This window comes from Pseudophryne corroboree, chromosome 9 (assembly GCF_028390025.1).
Source record: "Pseudophryne corroboree isolate aPseCor3 chromosome 9, aPseCor3.hap2, whole genome shotgun sequence".
NCBI lineage: Eukaryota > Metazoa > Chordata > Amphibia > Anura > Myobatrachidae > Pseudophryne > Pseudophryne corroboree.
Genome location: NC_086452.1, coordinates 279,594,407 through 279,614,474, shown reverse-complemented (window position 1 = coordinate 279,614,474; position 20,068 = coordinate 279,594,407).

The following is a 20,068-nucleotide window of genomic DNA, read 5'->3' as shown; positions in this document are numbered from 1 at the left end:
AAGATTTATGTTCCCTACAGAAAGGTCGCTGACCCAGAGAGAATCCGTGACAAAGAGCAGAGTATAGAGAACATCATATCACTGGAGTGTCTGTTTCGGGAAGGTTGAGAGGCAGTACTGTTGAGACAGCACCTGAGCGCGGAGAACAACAAGACCAGAGGCGGTTGTCGCATCAGTTTTTTTTATTTCCTCCATCCCCCACTACCCTCCTTCTCTCTCTCCCCCTTCTTGTTTCCCTTCTCTTCCCTTAACAAGATGGACTTACCCCAAGAGACTGCGTTCCGGGTTCTCCTGTTAATCCTGATGTTGACAAGGACAGTCTGTTTCCGTGAGGGTCCCAGAGGGGTCGAGAAGGGATCTGGAGTGGGTTCTGATGGCGAGGATAGATTTATAGAATCTCAAGAGCAACACATCACTCGAGCAAAGGCGAGTATCAGAAAGCGATCTGGTAGTCAGGGAGCTCGGAGGCACTGTGAAGGGTTATTGGCTGAGGAAAATTGCATTTGTAGGAATTGTGAGAACATAGTCGAGGATGGGTGCATCCAGAGATGTCAGTCCAGCCTTAATATCAACATGGACCATCATCCATTGAGTGATTACCACTCACTAGTGGGTAAGGTCTTAAACCAGACAGAATGCTGTGTGTGCTCACAAGTACCTCAAGGTCAGAGCAAGTCAGGATTAGTACTGTACCCTTTAGCAATAGATGAGGTACTCGAATTACGGGGTGGGAGACCGGTGGACAAGAAATAATATTTCCAATTACCGAAAACCGGGAAATTGGGAAGTGACGTGGAATAACCAGACCATGACCTTTTCGCACAGAGCTGATAGGATACCCATAGACTCTGAACTTGTACGCCAAATAGCCAACAGTGGAAGGTATTTTCGGTATAGGTATACTCGAGGAAGCAAGACCATGTGGGTTGGAGAAGTATCACCAGGGTACTGTGCTCATATCATCCAGCCTGATACTTGTACTGAGCAGATGGGAGAACTAGGGATTGGGTTTTTCACTTGGAAAGTTTGTAATATGGTAATGTCATATTCTGTCCCCTATGTTCTCCCCGATGATGCCTATTTCATATGTGGGAGGAAGGTGTATAAGTGGCTTGCCCCGAGCTCAAAGGGATTGTGTTATGTTGGAAGAGTGCTGCCAGAGGTCATGACCATAACCCATGATAAGATGAAAGATGTTCACCGCAGTGCTCATGCTCCTTATACTCATACTCACTATGAACACATCGTCTATAGACACCTCATAGAGAGGACAGAGCACGTTGCCTCTGATTTGATCCACGAATCCACCGGGATTCAATTCCTTCTCGCATTAGACATCACCCGTACTGCCAGAGGAATTATAAATTATAGGTATATCCATGCGCTAGCGAACTTGATAGATAATATCACTGAGATGTATGACGACACCTTCAGGTATACGGGAAGGGAGTTACAAGCTTACAAAATGGAATTGATCCAGCACAGGATGGTCCTTAATTATATCACAGCCGTGACGGGTGGGTACTGTGTCACTTTGGCAACTCAGTATGGTGTGAAGTGCTGTACGTATATTACAAACAGCACTTACGACCCCACGGAGATCATCGATCAAAAGATGGACGATATCTTGCAGTTGAAGTGGGAGTTCCGGAGGAGACACAACCTTACCCTAACCGCTGTGTGTAATGAACTGACTGGCTGGGTCTCATGGTTGAACCCACGAAATTGGTTCTCAGGGTTAGGAGAGTGGGCTAAAAATGTTATCGTGAGTGTAGGGAAGTTTCTCCTTTGTATCCTGGTAGTCGTCATAATTATTGGCTTGATATTTAGGTGTGTTCGAATTCTGATGCGGCGCAAGCACGGCACAAATTTGATGAGTTTAAGGAGCGAGGGCATTGTTATAGCAGCAGATTTAATTTACGACCCATCCATAGAGACAGTGTTATGATAAGGATTGCAAATGAATTCCATGGCCTGTTTCTTTCACCCGTTTTTCCTTTGTCTCCCCCTCTGCCCAGATACACCCATCCAGAAAAGACATCAGCCCTACCCAAGAATGTTTATGAAAATGTTATGTGAATGTATTTTAGATATGTGTCTTATCTTCATCTCTACAACCTCCAGTTAATGACACACATAGTCAACAGGTGATATCCACATGTACTAGCACTCACATATGTTCCCCCTCCATGTATCATCAACTAAATGTGCACCCCATTTGTTGGAACACGAAGCCGAAAAGAGCTCGGTAGTGTTTGTCAGCCCACTTACAGACCCTTAATACGGGATAAGAATTATTTAATGTATACTTTGCAATACCTCGAAGCTTATCTAAAACGGGTGGTCTTCTGTATGCCGGCGGTCGGGCTCCCGGCGCTCAGTATACCGGCGCCGGGAGCCCGACAGCCGGCATACCGACACTTATTTTCCCTCGTGGGGGTCCACGACCCCCATAGAGGGAGAATAAAATAGTGTGGCGCGCGTAGCGCGCCACCGTGCCCGTAGCGTGGCGAGCGCAGCGAGCCCGCAAGGGGCTCATTTGCGCTCGCCACGCTGTCGGTAAGCTGGCGGTCGGGCTCCCGGCGCCGGGATGCTGGTCGCCGGGAGCCCGACCGCCGGCCAGCCGTAGTGAACCCATCTAAAACATATACGGCACGATGATACATGCCCCTCAGACATGGATTCATACATACATGCTTTTTACTATCCCACTAGGTCCTACATTTCCCGCCTACAACTCTCCTCCGACCATCCAACGTCTGTAGATATTATATTGATATTTTTATGTTTAGTGATTAGATAGTGGCAGTTATTGGTGTCTGCCAAAGGGTGGACTGTCAAAGTCAAAAAATATTGCAGAACGCACAGCACGTATAAACTGCACACACATGCCCACTGCGCGTGCACTTGTTCTGCAGTGTGTGCACATGTACGCACTTTGCGTATGGTCGCTCCCGCGGTCCTGCGCATCGGCGCGTGGTATGGGTATTTATGGCAGAGTTTGTGTACACATGGAGGGCCATCAGAACACATTACATATTTAATCCAAATAGTGCACAATGTACACATAGTCTCCTTGCACCACATCAGAAAGTTATAGCTGTTTATATGGTTGCAGAACAAAGGGATTCACCTTTACAGGATAAGAGGGGACAGACTAAGGTTATAAGGTGATATTTGGTATCCAGCTGTAGAGTATTTTAAGGGAAACATTCCGGTGTTGGTCTGCGGAAGATCGCATGTTCCTGCGGATAGTTATGTGCAGAAGCAGAATATAGATATAAACTGTATTTACTGTATATTATGTATGCGGCGGGAATCCAGAGGAGACCACCCACAAGAACAGTTGAGAAAGACATCGCCTACCTTTTCAAATCAACCGATGACCTCTCCTGTACTGTAAAAGTGCATCCCTGTGTCCAATGGACAAAGGGATTACAGTATCCATTGTATTGCTTTTGGAAGACTTGCATAAATAAAGCCTGCTGCAAGCCGGCCAGTCACAAGACTCACAACGTTATCTATTTGATTACGGAGGACTGGACCAGAAAGCGCACGCGAATATTCTCACGTATGTACATTGACTGTAGCCATTATTCTGTTATATATATATTGTCTTGTATTGTAGTGAATAATTTGTATTGTAAACCCCCTTTCAGAAATAATCCACTGTGGTGTCGGAACCCAGCGGTTAATCACAATTGGTGTCGTGTGCTCATTGCCCTGCTAAGGTTTAAAGTGTATTATTATTATTGCATTGCATTGCTGTAGAAGGTTTTAAGTGTATCTCTGGGTGTGTTTGTGCTGCGAGTACTTTGTACCATCAGCGCGGCGTGTGTATGCAAAATACGTACAGTACGGAACCCTTTTACGCTGATAGCGTAAAAGGTGCGTAGAGTGAATTAAGTATAGCGGCCACAGCGGCTAAAGGTTTAAGGTGTGTTTAAGGTATAGCTTTCATTCCTGTAAAGATAATCAGCTTTATCACAATTAGCAGCAGGAAAACGAAGCGCTGGGCAGGTGCCCAGCATCCTCTACGGACTACGAGAAAAGGATTGACCGGTAGGTACCAAAATCTTTTTCGTCCGTATTCTGTCTCTCTGTCTCCATCTCCTCATCTCCTCCCACCCTGCCCCATCTATCCTATTGAAAATTGTGCTGCCATTTTTTTCCACAGTCCAGCAGGAGGAAGCCGGGCCAGCCAGCCCCTCGGGCCCCAGTACAGACAGCGGTGGGTGGACCAGCCCAGAGCAAACACTGTACTGTGCCTCCTGCTCCTCAGATGAGGAGGTGGCAGCAGCACTACCACCTGCATACACCAGGCCTCCCACGGGCTGTAAGTACTGCACTGTAATGTACAACATGTTCTGTTGTTAATGATGATTTACAGTATGACGACCCCATGGATTGCTGCCCTAAGGAAATTTTTATCTTCCCTCAAGTGGCTCAGTGTTGATAGTGTGATAGTATCCGTAGTACTGTACATACTGTACAACATACAGTAATACTGTAGTTGTCAAGCAATCTCGCTGCTGGTCTTCCCCTGTCTTTCTGTATGGATACTGTACAGTACTGTACCTTTTCTCGCATGGTGTCCAAAGTAGAGTAGGATAGCTACATTACCGTACTGTAGGTGAACACAGATTGAGAAGCCTTGGCTGCCGGACTGCGAGCTCTGATTGACTCACGGGCCAGTGCCTAATTGAAAGTAGACACAGAGGGGCAGGAGAGGCGCACGCTGTGTGCTCTCCTCCCCTCAAGAAGCAGCAACAGCAGCTCATCAAAATGTCAATCTGTGCTAAATCAGTGGCAGCGCCGCCCGCAGCCCTGCACCTCCAAGCCACCGCGGGGGCTGCGGGGGCAGTAGTTACGCCACTGATTACATGACAGTAAACATCATTTTGGTCTCCAGCATCAATAATCTTCTTACTGTACTTTATTGGTTGACGTGCTGCTGTATGATATTGTATAGTATTTCTGTAAGCTGTACTGTATTACTATCATTTCGGAAAGTGACCGAACATTTCATTATCCACAGTACATTCCCCCATACTACCAGAGGAGGAATCTGAGGAGTGGCCCGACACTCCTGCACTACCATGTAAGAACTACTGTACTATACATTACTGGCTGTACTGTATCCAACTTTTAAGAATACTGTCTCTACACTACAGTACACAGTGGGGGGTTTTCAGTATAACAAGTTAACCAAAGAATCTGCTTAGGGCCCTGTAGGTCTCATTTTGTTTAGGGCCCCGTGAGATCTACGGTAGAACACTAAACCTAGACCTCAGAGTTCTAAACTGTACTGTACCTTCTTTACTGTAATTTAAATAAAACACCACATGTGCAGTGTACATTATTAAACTGACAGTGCACTTTTTTTCACAGCAATGCCTGCTCTATCATTCTCCATGGTGACATCGGGCTCATCCACCCCAACCAGTTCGCTGACCCATTCACCGGGACTGGCGTACCCTGCTCGTCTCGGTAAGACATTTTTGTTAAGTTAAGGTTCATTTCACCACTGTTTCTAAACCTTATTCCCCACCCTGTGCCTCTTAGGGACTGGATCGGCCCACCTGCCCATCGACCCTTCTGGCATGTGCTAGAAATGTCAGATGGGCAGTCCAGCCATGCCAGTGACTGACCGCCCAACTGGGTGGACACATGCAAATGGATTCCCAGTTGTGACATCATGCTGGAATCATTGGCCTGATAATTACTACAGTACTATAACTGTGTGTGCACTTACAGTACCTACTGTATCAGCTGGATGTGCCATCCATTGTTATTAGTATTTACCCAACATTAGAGTACACAGTTCAGTACACAGTAATACTACTAATAATAATGTAATTTTACATGCATACTGTTAAAAAAAAACCTCAACCTGTATTACTGCTCTAATACTGTCCATATACAGTATATTTTTTTTTTTTACAGTGCTACTCCGGAGAATCCGCCAGTTGCTATCGATAGCAAATAGATTATTTGATCGAATTTTGGATAATTTTTAAAATTAATTTATTTTGTTTTGTTTTTGCTTAGTATAATAATAATTTGTATTTGGCGGTGTGCGTTGCAAATTTATTCCTCTCTTTTGCATGAATTTTGCTAAATGTACAGTAGTTCAGTGCATGGTGGGAAGATAAAATAATTATTATTTGTACAGTACTGTACTTTATATTCACAACATGTCACATACAGAAGCAGGATGACCGAAGGGCCCCTCTCTGCAGGTCTCCAGTGATGAATACTGTTATGCACACCAGTGCCTGCAGGAAAGTACTGGTGTCAGAACTGTTATGCACTCCAGTGTCTGCAGGAATGTACTGGTGTTTGAACTGTTATGCAAAACAAATGGACTCACAGACAAACTGGGGAATATGACATAACGTACACAGAAGGTAATAGGGTAACAAAATACACACAAAGTGAACAGAGAAGCCCAGAGGCTAAGGAACTGGGTATCTCCCTTGTATTAGAACTGCACAGATGGAAAAAGCAAGATGTTGTGTTTTAATACATAGAGAACCCGAAATGCTGTTGCTAAGGGCAACAGCAAAACCCTAAAGGGTTACCAACGGGTGTGGCAGTAAACTCCTTGGTCAGAGATGGAATGATAGACACAAGGAGAGTCTCCACAATCCTATTTCTCACTTGCAGTGCACAGGTTTTAGCTTACTGCCACTAAACTGACCCCTGACACCTAGCACAGTGAGACAGGATTAGACAGGCAAGTCTTAGAATACAGCCGCAAACTTGCTAAGTTCACAGAGTAGTAACAGAACCCCAGCAAGCTAAACGACTGACTCCAGTCTTACTGCTAGGTCTGGATTGGCAGAGTGTAATACCAAATCCCCAGGCCTATTTGCAGTAAGCAACAAACAAATACAAAGCTACACAGTACTGGCTAACTTTCATGAACTGACTAACCAACAAAGATTCAGCAGCATCTGCTTACCCTGAAAAGAGGCCTTATAAAGCAGGTGCTGTCCACGCCCCACTCAGACCTCACAGACTGTGAGCACAAAAACCAGCACCGGATCCCCTGCCGTGCACAGAGCCTATAACCACTGCACAGCAAAAGACCCGAACCGGAGTACCAGCTGCGCTCAGGTTACTCCACTAGCACTTGTCTCCCGGTTGCCATGACGACGTGGCAGCACAGGGCAGGAGACCCTAACAGTACCCCCCCTCTGACGAGGGGTCAAAGAACCCCTACCACCGGGTTTATCGGGGAACTGCGAGAAGAAAGAGCGTATCAGTCTGGGGGCATGAAGATCACAACTGCGCACCCACGACCGCTCCTCCGGGCCATACCCCTTCCAGTGCACCAAAAATGACAGCCGACCCCGAACCACCTTGGAGTCAAGAATCCTTTCAACAACAAACTCCCTCTGGCCACGTATCAGAAGAGGGGAAGGTCTTCCACTGGAAGAAGGATTACTAATCGCCCGTTTTAAAAGGGAACAATGAAATGTTTTATTGATACCCAAAGAACGGGGCAGATCTAACTGAAATGCCACCGGATTGATAACCCTGGTGATCTTATAAGGGCCGATGAACCGGGGCCCTAACTTATGAGATGGCTGTCTCAACTTCAAATTCTTGGTAGACAACCAGACGAAGTCTCCTAATTTGAAGCTGCAGGGTCTTTTCCGCTTATCAAAAACCCTTTTGGTCACTAATGACACAGACACAAGGGCTTTCTTCACTTTCCGCCAAATACCTCTAAGGACCGAAACCACAGAGGAACCACCAGGCGTGGAGTCCAGGGGGTCAAAAGAATTGGCCTTAGGATGATGCCCATACACACAAAGGAAGGGAGAGATCCCTGTAGCAGAGTGAGCCGCGTTGTTATAGGCAAACTCCGCCATGGACAGATGAGCAACCCAGTCAGTCTGACACTTGGAGACATAACACCTGAGGAACTGCTCCAAGGACTGGTTCACCCTTTCAGTCTGCCCATTAGACTGCGGATGGTAGCCTGACGACAAGCTGACAGAAATCTGGAGATCGGAACAAAATGCCCTCCAGAATTTGGCCACAAACTGGGATCCGCGGTCAGAGACCACAACAAGTGGCAACCCGTGGAGACGCACAACATGCAGCATAAATAATTCAGACAGGCGTCTGGCTGATGGCAGCCCAACCAGTGGAACGAAGTGCGCCATCTTCGAGAACCTGTCAACGACAACCCAGATGGCTGTCATCCCCGAGGATTTGGGCAAGTCCACCACAAAATCCATTGAAATGTGGGTCCATGGCTTAGATGGGATAGAGAGTGGATGTAATGGGCCAACAGGAACCCCTCTAGGAGTCTTATTTCGGGCACAGATGTCACATGCCCGAACCCACTGATCCACATCCTTAGCCACCGAGGGCCACCACACCGCCCTAGATAGCAACTCCCGAGTTCTGGCAATACCCGGGTGACCTGCCGACTTCTTGGCATGGAATTCCAGGAACACTCGCTGTCTTAACCTAGGAGGCACAAACAAAAGACCTACCGGAAGGTCTGGAGGAGCCTGCTCCTGTGCTCTAAGGACTAATGATAAGAGGTCCTGGGTAATGCCCACTTTAATACATGATGGGGAAACAATGGGCAACGGCTCCTCGGTGGTCTCCTGGATTGGAGCAAAACTCCGCGAGAGCGCATCAGCCTTGATGTTTTTTGACCCAGGGCGATATGTTATCAAAAAATTAAAGCGAGCAAAAAACAAAGCCCATCGTGCCTGCCTGGCATTGAGACGCTTCGCTGACTCTAAATATGCCAGATTCTTATGGTCAGTGAGCATTGAGACCACAAACTTAGCCCCCTCAAGCCAGTGTCTCCACTCCTCGAGTGCATCCTTAATAGCCAACAATTCCCGGTTACCCACGTCATAATTCATCTCGGCAGGCGAAAATTTACGGGAAAAGTAAGCACAGGGATGAAGGCGATTATCAGACACTCCCATCTGAGAAAGCACTGCCCCAATACCCATCTCAGAGGCATCCACCTCCACCACAAAAGGACGCTCTGGATCTGGGTGTCACAGCACCTTGGCCGAAACAAATGCCCTTTTGAGACGGGCAAAAGCCGCTTTAGCCTCACAAGACCAGTGAGCAACATCCGCCCCTTTCTTAGTGAGTGCCACCAAGGGCGCCACTATAGACGAAAATCCAGCGATAAATCGTCTATAAAAATTCGCAAAGCCCAGGAAACGCTGAAGCGCCTTCAAACTAGTGGGCTGCACCCAATCCAGGACTGCCTGTACCTTGGAACCCTCCATTTGGAAACCTTCTGGGGAGATAATATATCCTAGAAATGCGATTTGCTGAACTTCAAATTCGCACTTCTCCAGCTTCGCCCCAAGCCGGTGGTCTCTGAGTTTCTGGAGGACTAAGCGTACATGCTTCCGATGTTCCTCCAGGGAATGGGAGAAGATTAGGATGTCATCTAAGTATACAACTAAGAATCTATCCAAATATTCCCTGAGCACATCATTCATGAAATCCTGGAAGACTGCCGGGGCATTACAGAGCCCAAAAGGCATCACCAAATATTCATAATGCCCTGAGTGGGTATTAAAGGCAGTCTTCCATTCATCCCCCTCTCTTATTCGGATTAGATTGTACGCACCGCGTAGGTCAATCTTAGAAAAAATGGTGGCAGTACGAAGCTGGTCAAACAAGACCGAAATGAGAGGCAGTGGGTATGAGTTTTTAATCGTGATACGGTTCAATTCCCTGAAGTCGATGCAGGGTCGCAACGAACCGTCCTTTTTACCCACGAAGAAGAACCCCGACCCAACTGGAGACTGTGAAGGTCTGATAAATCCCTTAGCCAAGTTCTCCTGAATGTACTCTGCCATAGCCTGAGTCTCAGGACGTGACAGGGAGTACAACCTGCTCTTGGGAAGCTTAGAATTTGGCAACAAATCAATGGCACAGTCATAGGGGCGATGGGGAGGTAGTACCTCTGCAACTTTTTTGGAGAACACGTCCGCAAAATCTGCATAACACCCTGGCAATCCTGGCAAACTTAGCTGCGAGAGCCTGACTGGAAGGCTCAAGCAACTCCTGAAACAATCAGTACCCCAACTAAGAATCTCCCCAGAGACCCAGTCAAATTGAGGATTGTGGGCCCTTAACCAGGGTAACCCCAACACCAATGGGGCAAAAGTACAGACAGTCACATAAAAGGACAATTTTTCAGAGTGTGTGGCTCCAATAAACAAAGAAATCTGGCTAGTGCAAGAGGTAATTTTACCTTGGGATAATGGTTCCCCGTTTAACCCACAAATCTCAATTTCCGATGCCAAGGGTACTAAGGGAACAGAGTGTTTCAGGGCGAATTGGCGGTCCATAAAAACCCCGTCGGCCCCACTGTCCACAAAGGCCTCAGTCTTGACAGTTTGACCGAGGATCTTCAAGGTCACCGGAATGATAAAAGTCTTCTTGGGAAATTCTGACTTCTGGCCTGACAGGATATTTCCCATCACCCTCAGGCCCTGAAGTTTTCCGGCTTTTCTGGGCATGATACTACCACATGACCTTTATTCCCACAGTACAAACACAACCCCTGCTGTCTCCTCCGCGTCTTCTCACGCGAGGAGAGGCGGGTAGCCCCAATCTGCATAGGCTCCTCAGAAAATTCCTCAGAGTCTGAGGTTCCCTTGGGAAGGAAGGAAATCTCAGTCTCCCTTTCAAGCCTACGCTCTCTCAGCCGTCTATCCACCCGGATGGATAACTGCATGAGCTGATCCAAGCTATCAGGCAAGGGATATTGTACCAGTTGGTCCTTTATCTGGTTAGAAAGACCTCTTCGGTACTGGTGTCTCAGGGCTGGGTCATTCCACTGGGTATCATGGGCCAACCTCCGAAACTCCGTACAGTAAACCTCAACTGGCCTTCGCCCTTGCTTAAGGATCGAAATCTGAGCCTCGGCTGAGGCCGTCTTGTCAGGGTCATCATACAACATGCCCAGTGCCGTAAAAAAAGCATCAACACTTTTAAGCGACGGACAGTCAGGCTGCAACCCATATGCCCAGACCTGTGGGTCTCCTTGTAGCAAGGAAATCACTATGCCCACCCGCTGAATCTCCGACCCAGAAGACTGAGGCCTAAGCCGGAAGTATAGCTTGCAGCTCTCCTTGAAACAAAAGAACTGCGAGCGATCTCCAGAAAAACGATCCGGGAGATTTACTTTTGGCTCCTTAACCCCTGCAGGTGCTGCTGCTGCGGGAGCTCCACCAGCAGCCTGGGAGGTGTGCATTTTAATGGACAAATCATTAAATTGTCGAGTCAGGACCTGCACCTGATCGACCACCTGTTGCAACGTATTTTGAGGGGTATGCTCCATATTCCCACAAAATTTCAACAGGAGTATTAGGCTGCTGAATATGTTATGCACACCAGTGCCTGCAGGAAAGTACTGGTGTCAGAACTGTTATGCACTCCAGTGTCTGCAGGAATGTACTGGTGTTTGAACTGTTATGCAAAACAAATGGACTCACAGACAAACTGGGGAATATGACATAACGTACACAGAAGGTAATAGGGTAACAAAATACACACAAAGTGAACAGAGAAGCCCAGAGGCTAAGGAACTGGGTATCTCCCTTGTATTAGAACTGCACAGATGGAAAAAGCAAGATGTTGTGTTTTAATACATAGAGAACCCGAAATGCTGTTGCTAAGGGCAACAGCAAAACCCTAAAGGGTTACCAACGGGTGTGGCAGTAAACTCCTTGGTCAGAGATGGAATGATAGACACAAGGAGAGTCTCCACAATCCTATTTCTCACTTGCAGTGCACAGGTTTTAGCTTACTGCCACTAAACTGACCCCTGACACCTAGCATAGTGAGACAGGATTAGACAGGCAAGTCTTAGAATACAGCCGCAAACTTGCTAAGTTCACAGAGTAGTAACAGAACCCGAGCAAGCTAAACGACTGACTCCAGTCTTACTGCTAGGTCTGGATTGGCACAAATCCCCAGGCCTATTTGCAGTAAGCAACAAACAAATACAAAGCTACACAGTACTGGCTAACTTTCATGAACTGACTAACCAACAAAGATTCAGCAGCATCTGCTTACCCTGAAAAGAGGCCTTATAAAGCAGGTGCTGTCCACGCCCCACTCAGACCTCACAGACTGTGAGCACAAAAACCAGCACCGGATCCCCTGCCGTGCACAGAGCCTATAACCACTGCACAGCAAAAGACCCGAACCGGAGTATCAGCTGCGCTCAGGTTACTCCACTAGCACTTGTCTCCCGGTTGCCATGACGACGTGGCAGCACAGGGCAGGAGACCCTAACAAATACTCACCAGCCTTCTGACTTCTGGCTCTGTTAGGGAGTGGCGGCAGTGCTGCAGGAGTGAGCACTGGCCAGGCTTGGGCTATGTTCAGTACCCTCAGAAGCTAATGGTGTCCTGTCAGCGGAAGCAGAGCCAAGGAACTTAATGAGAAGTTGGTTCCTACTTCTTCCCCTAAAGGCCCGTATTCATGGGTTGATGTGGGAGAGATGTGTGCTGAGCGAACCACTCAGCACACATCTCTCCCACCGCTCAGCACAGCACAATGGGGTGCCGGGGGTGCCGCTCATTTAGCCCAGCGACCTGCTAGATTGGCCTGCATGCAGGCCAATCTAGCACCAGCGATAGCGATGCGCATCGCTATCGCTGTGGGGGGTACACACGGAGCAATCATGCTTAAAATCTAAGCAATCTAGTCAGATTGCTTAGATTTTAAGCAGCGATCACTCCGTGAGTACCCCCATTAAGTCCCACAAAGCAGGGAGACTGTTGCCAGCAGCATCCTCTAGGATGTTAGAGAAATACAGGCGTTCCGAAACATACAGTATCTGAGTGAGCCTAATAACGAGTATACTGTGAGATATTATATGACATACTGTACAGTTGCTGTATCCGAAGTGGTGCATTCATGAACAAACTCCATATGCAGTAACCTTTTTGGTTGCTTTAAGAAATGTCATTTACAATATGGCTACCCCTGCCCCCCAGTGAAAACCTGTTTCTGCAGACACTACTGTTTAATTAGCAGCAGTGAATGTGTATTCAGAGTAAAGTGGATTAACTCTTCTTTATTGTTTAGAAATGTAGTGTCTGCAGAAATGGTGTTTGACTGGGGGGAGGGACAGCCATACAATACTGTATGTCAGTGGTTTCCAAACTTTTTTGAATCACGGCGCCCTAGAATATCAGAATATTTTTCACGGCACCCTAGGCCAAAAATTTATTGTTGAGAAATTTAGAAAGAAATATTACATTAAGTATATCGCATTTATATGTCATCCTTAGGGTCAGTTGTGTGGTGAGGGACAAGATTTGCTTCTGTTTGGCCACATATTTTATGACTGGTAGCCACCAGCACTGGTTTTGCCTATTATATTGACCATGAAAATTTTTTATTTGTTCCTGGACCACCAACTCAGGGCACCCCTGCAAGTGTCCCGAGGCACCCCAGGGAGCCACGGCGCACAGTTTGGGAACCTCTGCTGTATGTTATAAATGACATTTGTTAGCAAACAGAAAGCCCTCCTTGTGATACATTTCTCTGTGAGTGATAAATTGCACCAGCAAATCAGCTCATAACTCATTTTTCAAAAACAGTCTGTACCATGACAGTTAGGAGCTGATTGGCAGGTGCAATGTATCGCTCACAGAGAAATGTATCACTCATTGATAAATGAGCCCAATATATTTGCTTATCCCTTCAACTGTATTTTGGGTATATAGAGTATGACTGAGCCTAATAAGAGGTATACTGTTAGATATGACCCTGCCTGTTCCAGGTGATACATTCAGCCAATGTGATTGCATTCTGACATGCAATCTTGTGTGATAATATAATATTTAAGACACCAATACATTGTGTTCTAGGATTAATGACATCCAAACAATGATATGAATTCAAACAAAATATATTTATTGTAAAAACTTTTTATACATACAGTACATGTTTTGGGATACTGAGTTCTGAGACTTGAATGGCAGACTGAATGAAATGAGAAAGTTGAAAATACAGTGGACTGGTGAAAAAATAGAATTTTGGTACCTAGCGGTAAATCCTTTTCTCGTAGTCCGTAGAGGATGTTGGGATCCACATTAGTACCATGGGGTATAGATGGGTCCAACAGGAGCCATTGGCACTTTAAGAGTGTGAGCTGGCTCCTCCCTCTGCCCCTCCTACCAGACTCAGTCTGGATAAGAGGGGGCAGACTAAGGTTATAAGGTGGTATTTGGTATCCAGCTGTAGGGTATTTTAATGGAAACATTCCGGTGTTGGTCTGCGGAAGGTCGCATGTTCCTGCGGATAGTTATGTGCAGAAGCAGAATATAGATATAAACTGTATTTACTGTATATTATGTATGCGGCGGGAATACAGAGGAGACCACCCACAAGAGCAGTTGAGAAAGACATCGCCTACCTTTTCAAATCAACCTATGACCTCTCCTGTACTGTAAAAGTGCAACCCCATGTCCAATGGACAAAGGGATTACAGTATCCATTGTATTGCTTTTGAAAGACTTGTATAAATAAAGCCTGCTGCAGGCCGGCCAGTCACAAGACTCACAACGTTATCTATTTGATTACGGAGGACTGGACCAGGAAGCGCACGCGAATATTCTCACGTATGTACATTGACTGTAGCCATTATTCTGTTATATATATATTGTCTTGTATTGTAGTGAATAATTTGTATTGTAAACTCCCTTTCAGAAATAATCCACTGTGGTGTCGGAACCCAGCGGTTAATCACAATTGGTGTCGTGTGCTCATTGCCCTGCTAAGGTTTAAAGTGTATTATTATTATTATTGCATTGCATTGCTGTAGAAGGTTTTAAGTGTATCTCTGGGTGTGTATGCGCTGCAAGTACTTTGTACCGTCAGCGCGGCGTGTGTACGTAAAGTCCGTACACTACGGAACCCTTTTACGCTGATAGCGTAAAAGGTGCGTAGTGTGAATTAAGTATATCAGCCACAGTGGCTAAAGCTTTAAGGTGTGTTTAAGGTATAGCTTTCATTCCTGTAAAGATAATCAGCTTTATCAATTGGGGGCATCGTCCGATTTTCCACATTTTTACTGCTTAACAGGTCACAAGCAGACATAATCTATCAGCATAAGGGTGGACGGGGATCCTACGTATCCTTTTCTTGGTCGGTGGATATACTGAAAACCCTACTTAATTGCTGATTAGATGGTGTCTGCTCTGTATGGTTTGTAGGGATGCTGGTAAGAACTCGTAAGGTAAGCAGGAACAAAGCTATTTAAAATCTGTGAATTTATTTTTGGCGCCAAATGCGTACACAACAAAAGCGTACACCCATACTCTGTTCATACTCTCCCACATTGTTGCCATAACATTCAGATTACTAGATTTGTAATATAAACAAAGGAAGTAAGTGTAAAACACAAACGCAGTCTGGCCTAGTTATAAAGGTTTATACAGAAAAGAAACTGTGTGGCGTGTTAAGTGAGCGATTATAGTTAATATTGCTCACATTTATAGAAATTGTATGACTTGTGCTATTGCTGACGTACGGTTTTGTACACGTGTCTCGGACAAGGTACGGAACTGCACACGCGGCGTAAGCACGGTCGCGTGTTTACACAAATTGCGTAAGAATACGGTCGCTAAGTACAAATTACACAATAGTTAGTTTAGTTTATAGGTGAGACTGTAGCCACGCTACAATAACACAAGATTGCCCAGTTTCCAATGTTTAGTAAAACCCTTATTTACTGTATTGCCTCTGGGAGTAAAGCTGCTTGTCTGAATGAAAGATCATTTTCTGTACAGAAAAACCAAAGTATAATTGAGTGAGCGAACGCAGGAGCGAGTGGAAATTTGAACTACGGAATTTGGAATCTCGGTGTGTGGTACATCAAGTGAGTGGAGACTTGGTGGCGTGAGGCGGCTGACTCACGTTAATATAAGGTTTAATACGTAAGTCGTGAGGAGACTTACACAGGAGCGTGGTAGGGAATTGTGAAGTGTTGTGACCCATATAGTTTTTTTTTTATACGCTCCGGCTGAGGTTTCGCAGTCTGAAAATCGATTCCAGTGGTCGTACGGCAGATAAGTAACAAGTACCTATACGCTGTGCGATTGGACAGCGCGTTTGTGGGTGCGATATATAGCGCATTGTGATATCCTTTTTATGAGCTTTTGCGTAAAATTGCAGTATCATCAGCGCTGTATAGAACATACGCAAGCGTGATTTGTGTATAATAAAGTGCATAGGGAGTTTTTGCTGGTCTCTCTCAGGAAAATCTCCAAAGGCCGATACTTTATTGGAAAGGGTAAGTTATTCCTAAAAACTTCCAGTAAATATAGGTCACATAGGGCCCTAAGTTGGGTACATTGCCTTCGCTATCGACCGTGTATGGTAGTACTGGCCAACGTGGGCGGTGAGCGGGTGAAGAGCGCTCTGAGAACTTTCACTGTTACCTTATATTGAGTATTTTGGTGTTTGTTGGAAAAGGCCCACAACTATGGGAGCCAGTTGCTCAAGTAAGGGACTTTTAACCAGGGTTCAGGTTGTAGAGCCACGGCCCATGGGGTCAGCGGAGTTTAAAGGAAAAAGTATTGAAGACTTTTTGTCTGAATGGGAACGTGTGACAGAAAAAGATAGGGAACCATTCCCTAAGGTGGGCAGCTTTGAACCAGAGGTACTGCAGAATGTAAGCAGTAAAATATGTCTTCAAAAATCCAGAAAACAAAGGATTAGACATAATGATTGTTTAAAATTATGGCAACAGGAGGGGGATATGCAAAGAGAACAAATTCGCAAAACAGGTTCAAAACCTAGCGGGAATGAGAACACAAACACACCAGTGTCGACACAGGTCGAAGGGGAAGAGATGGCTACAGTCAATGGTATATCCGTAAACGATAGCAGTATGCAAAAACAATGTATTAACCCTAATTTTTGCAAGTTGTATCCTGTTTTGAAGTCTTTTCCAGGTTATAGGTCACAGGAAGATGAAGTATCCAGCCAAATCGCAGCTCTCCTCCAAGCAGTCACTTTGCAGGACAATCAGGTGGGGCCTGTCCAACCAGGTAGTGCAGTAACAATATTCCCCAATGAAAGAACTAGTGAGGTCACAGCTACCGGTAAGTGTGAGACAGCTCATTGCACAGAGACAACAACACCTCACAGTAAACAAATCAGGAATGGAATGGTAGAATTACACCCTGTCTTGGGAACATTAACTCCCAATGGGGAAACCGATAGTCAGGGAGTAGTCCTCACCAGGAATAATGCAATGTATTGCCCGTGGCCCAGAGATGAGCTGCGATCAATCATTTCAGAATTCCCCGACCCTCGGAAGGATTTAGCTAGATTTCAGAAATTTATCAGAGATCTGGGTAATGCGTATGAACCAACAAACAAACACTGGCGGATACTTTTGAAAGCGTGCCTATCCCCTAATATTGACACCCAAAAATGTATCACTGATTGTATATTAGAGTCGGATAGTCTTATGACTGACAAACACAATCTGGAGAACTTAGAGCAAATTAACAGGCAACTAGAGTTGTATTTCCCCACAACTGTTAAGTGGAGAAGAATTTTCTCCATAAAGCAGAGGGAAAATGAAATGACATCTGAATATTTCCATCGGGCCCTGCAAATAATGGCTAGATACATGGGGGTATCGGATACAGGGAAAGATACAAATTACAGGGAGGTGGCTGTCTCTGTGCTAATGGACGGACTGGATAAGACAGTAAGGGACAGAGTACAAACATCTTTGCCTAATTGGAGAGGAGTCACAGTAGCTTGCCTTAGAGAGTGTGCAATTGTACACCACAAGAATATTGTTAGGCGTAGAAAACAACAGGAGGAGAGGCTGAGGATTGGAAGTATACAGGCTCTTACACCAAATTCTCATCAGCCCAAACCCCAGACACCTGCTGTTTGGGAAAGACCGAGAACATGCTACATTTGTAGGAAGGAAGGGCATTTTGCCAGAGATTGTAGGTATAGTAGAACACATAGCCAATGTAGACCCCTAGACAGAGAAAACAAGCCATGTTATTAAACACATAGACGGGATCAAGGGACATATAGTAAGGAATCACAATACAGTATAGAAAAACACAGATTCAGTTAATGGGAAGAACAGAATACATGCTACTTTACCCTTTTGACGGAACTTACTGGGGTTAGGAGGAGGCCTCTAAACTTCTGCTTCTCTCTCTAGCAGAAGTGACCTCTAAGTAACTTAACAGGAGTTTTGTTAGAGATGGTATACATATAGAGTGCTCCCACCCAGGAAGCACAAAATATGTTAGATACCCACGAAGACTAATGTTGCATTTCACTGTTTTAGATGCATGTCCATCACAGGTAGAGGAAATTATTTCAAAGATACCCGGTTCCCTATGAACTTAGAATGGACAAGACACTGGATTGATGGCTGGGATAGTCCCAGTAGAGATATAACACACACATAATTTTTTTAGGGGAACAGACTGATTAGGGAATCATTCCCCGTAGTGCCCAATCCAGATGTCAAACTTTGTAAAATCTTCTTTGCCTCTACAAACTTATCTGTTACTAAACTCTGTGATTTGTCTAGTTTCCTCTTCATCTCTTAAGTTCACCGACAGGATTACAGTTCAAACGTCACATGCCTACTCGGTCTTTTCAGAGTTCTGCCCAAACCCAGTATATCTCACCAGCATATGGACACCAGTATCAGTGTGCCTGGCCATGCACAAAGGGTGGAGAATGGGAATACTGGTGAAGGGAGACTGTGCATAGATACCGATATACATGATGGTGTGACAGCCTGATGGTGAACGCAAATCTGACAAATTTTCTTTTTATTATTTCCCCTCTCTTTTCACTTTCCAAAGATGGTTCACTTCACACAACTGATAATACACAACAGTTAAACACATTGAAATGCAAGATTTATGTTCCCTACAGAAAGGTCGCTGATCCAGAGAGAACCCGTGACAAAGAGCAGAGTATAGAGAACATCATATCACTGGAGTGTCTGTTTCGGGAAGGTTGAGAGGCAGTACTGTTGAGACAGCACCTGAGCGCGGAGAACAACAAGACCAAAGGCGGATGTCGCACCAGTTTTTTTTTATTTCCTCCATCCCCCACTACCCTCCTCTCCTTCTCTTTCTCCCCCTTCTTGTTTCCCTTCTCTTCCCTTAACAAGATGGACTTACCCCAAGAGACTGCGTTCCGGGTTCTTCTGTTAATCCTGATGTTGACCAGGACAGTCTGTTTCCGTGAGGGTCCCAGAGGGGTCGAGAAGGGATCTGGAGTGGGTTCTGATGGCGAGGATAGATTTGTAGAATCTCAAGAGCAACACATCACTCGAGCTCAGGCGAGTATCAGAAAACGATCTGGTAGTCAAGAAACTAGGAGACACTGTGAAGGGTTATTGGCTGAGGAAAATTGGATTTGTAGAAACTGTGAAAACATAATTGAGGACGGGTGCATCCAGAGATGTCAGTCCAGCTTTAATATCAACATGGACCGTCATCCATTGAGTGATTATCACTCACTAGTGGGTAAGGGTTTAAACCAAACAGAATGCTGGGTGTGCTCACAAGTACCTCAAGGTCAGAGCAAGTCAGGACTATTACCGTATCCTTTGGCAATAGATGAGGTACTTGAATTATGGGGTGGTAGACCGGGGGACAAGAAATTTAATATTTCTAAGCCCCCTAGTTTGAAGCTCCACCAATACCATGTGGATAGATCCTTAGTATGTTTCAACATTTCCAATTCCTGAAAGCCGGGAAATTGGGAAGTGACATGGAATAACCATGGCATTTTCACAGAGCCGACAGAATGCCCGTAGACTCAGAACTTATACGCCAAAAAGCCGACGGTGGAAGGTATTTTCGGTATAGGTATACTCTAGGAAGTAGGACCATGCAGGTTGGAGAAGTATCACCAGGGTACTGTGCGCATATCATACAGCCTGATACGTGTACTGAACAGATGAGAGAGTTAGGGATAGGATTTTTCACTTGGAAGGTTTGCAATATGGTAATGTAATATTCTGTCCCAT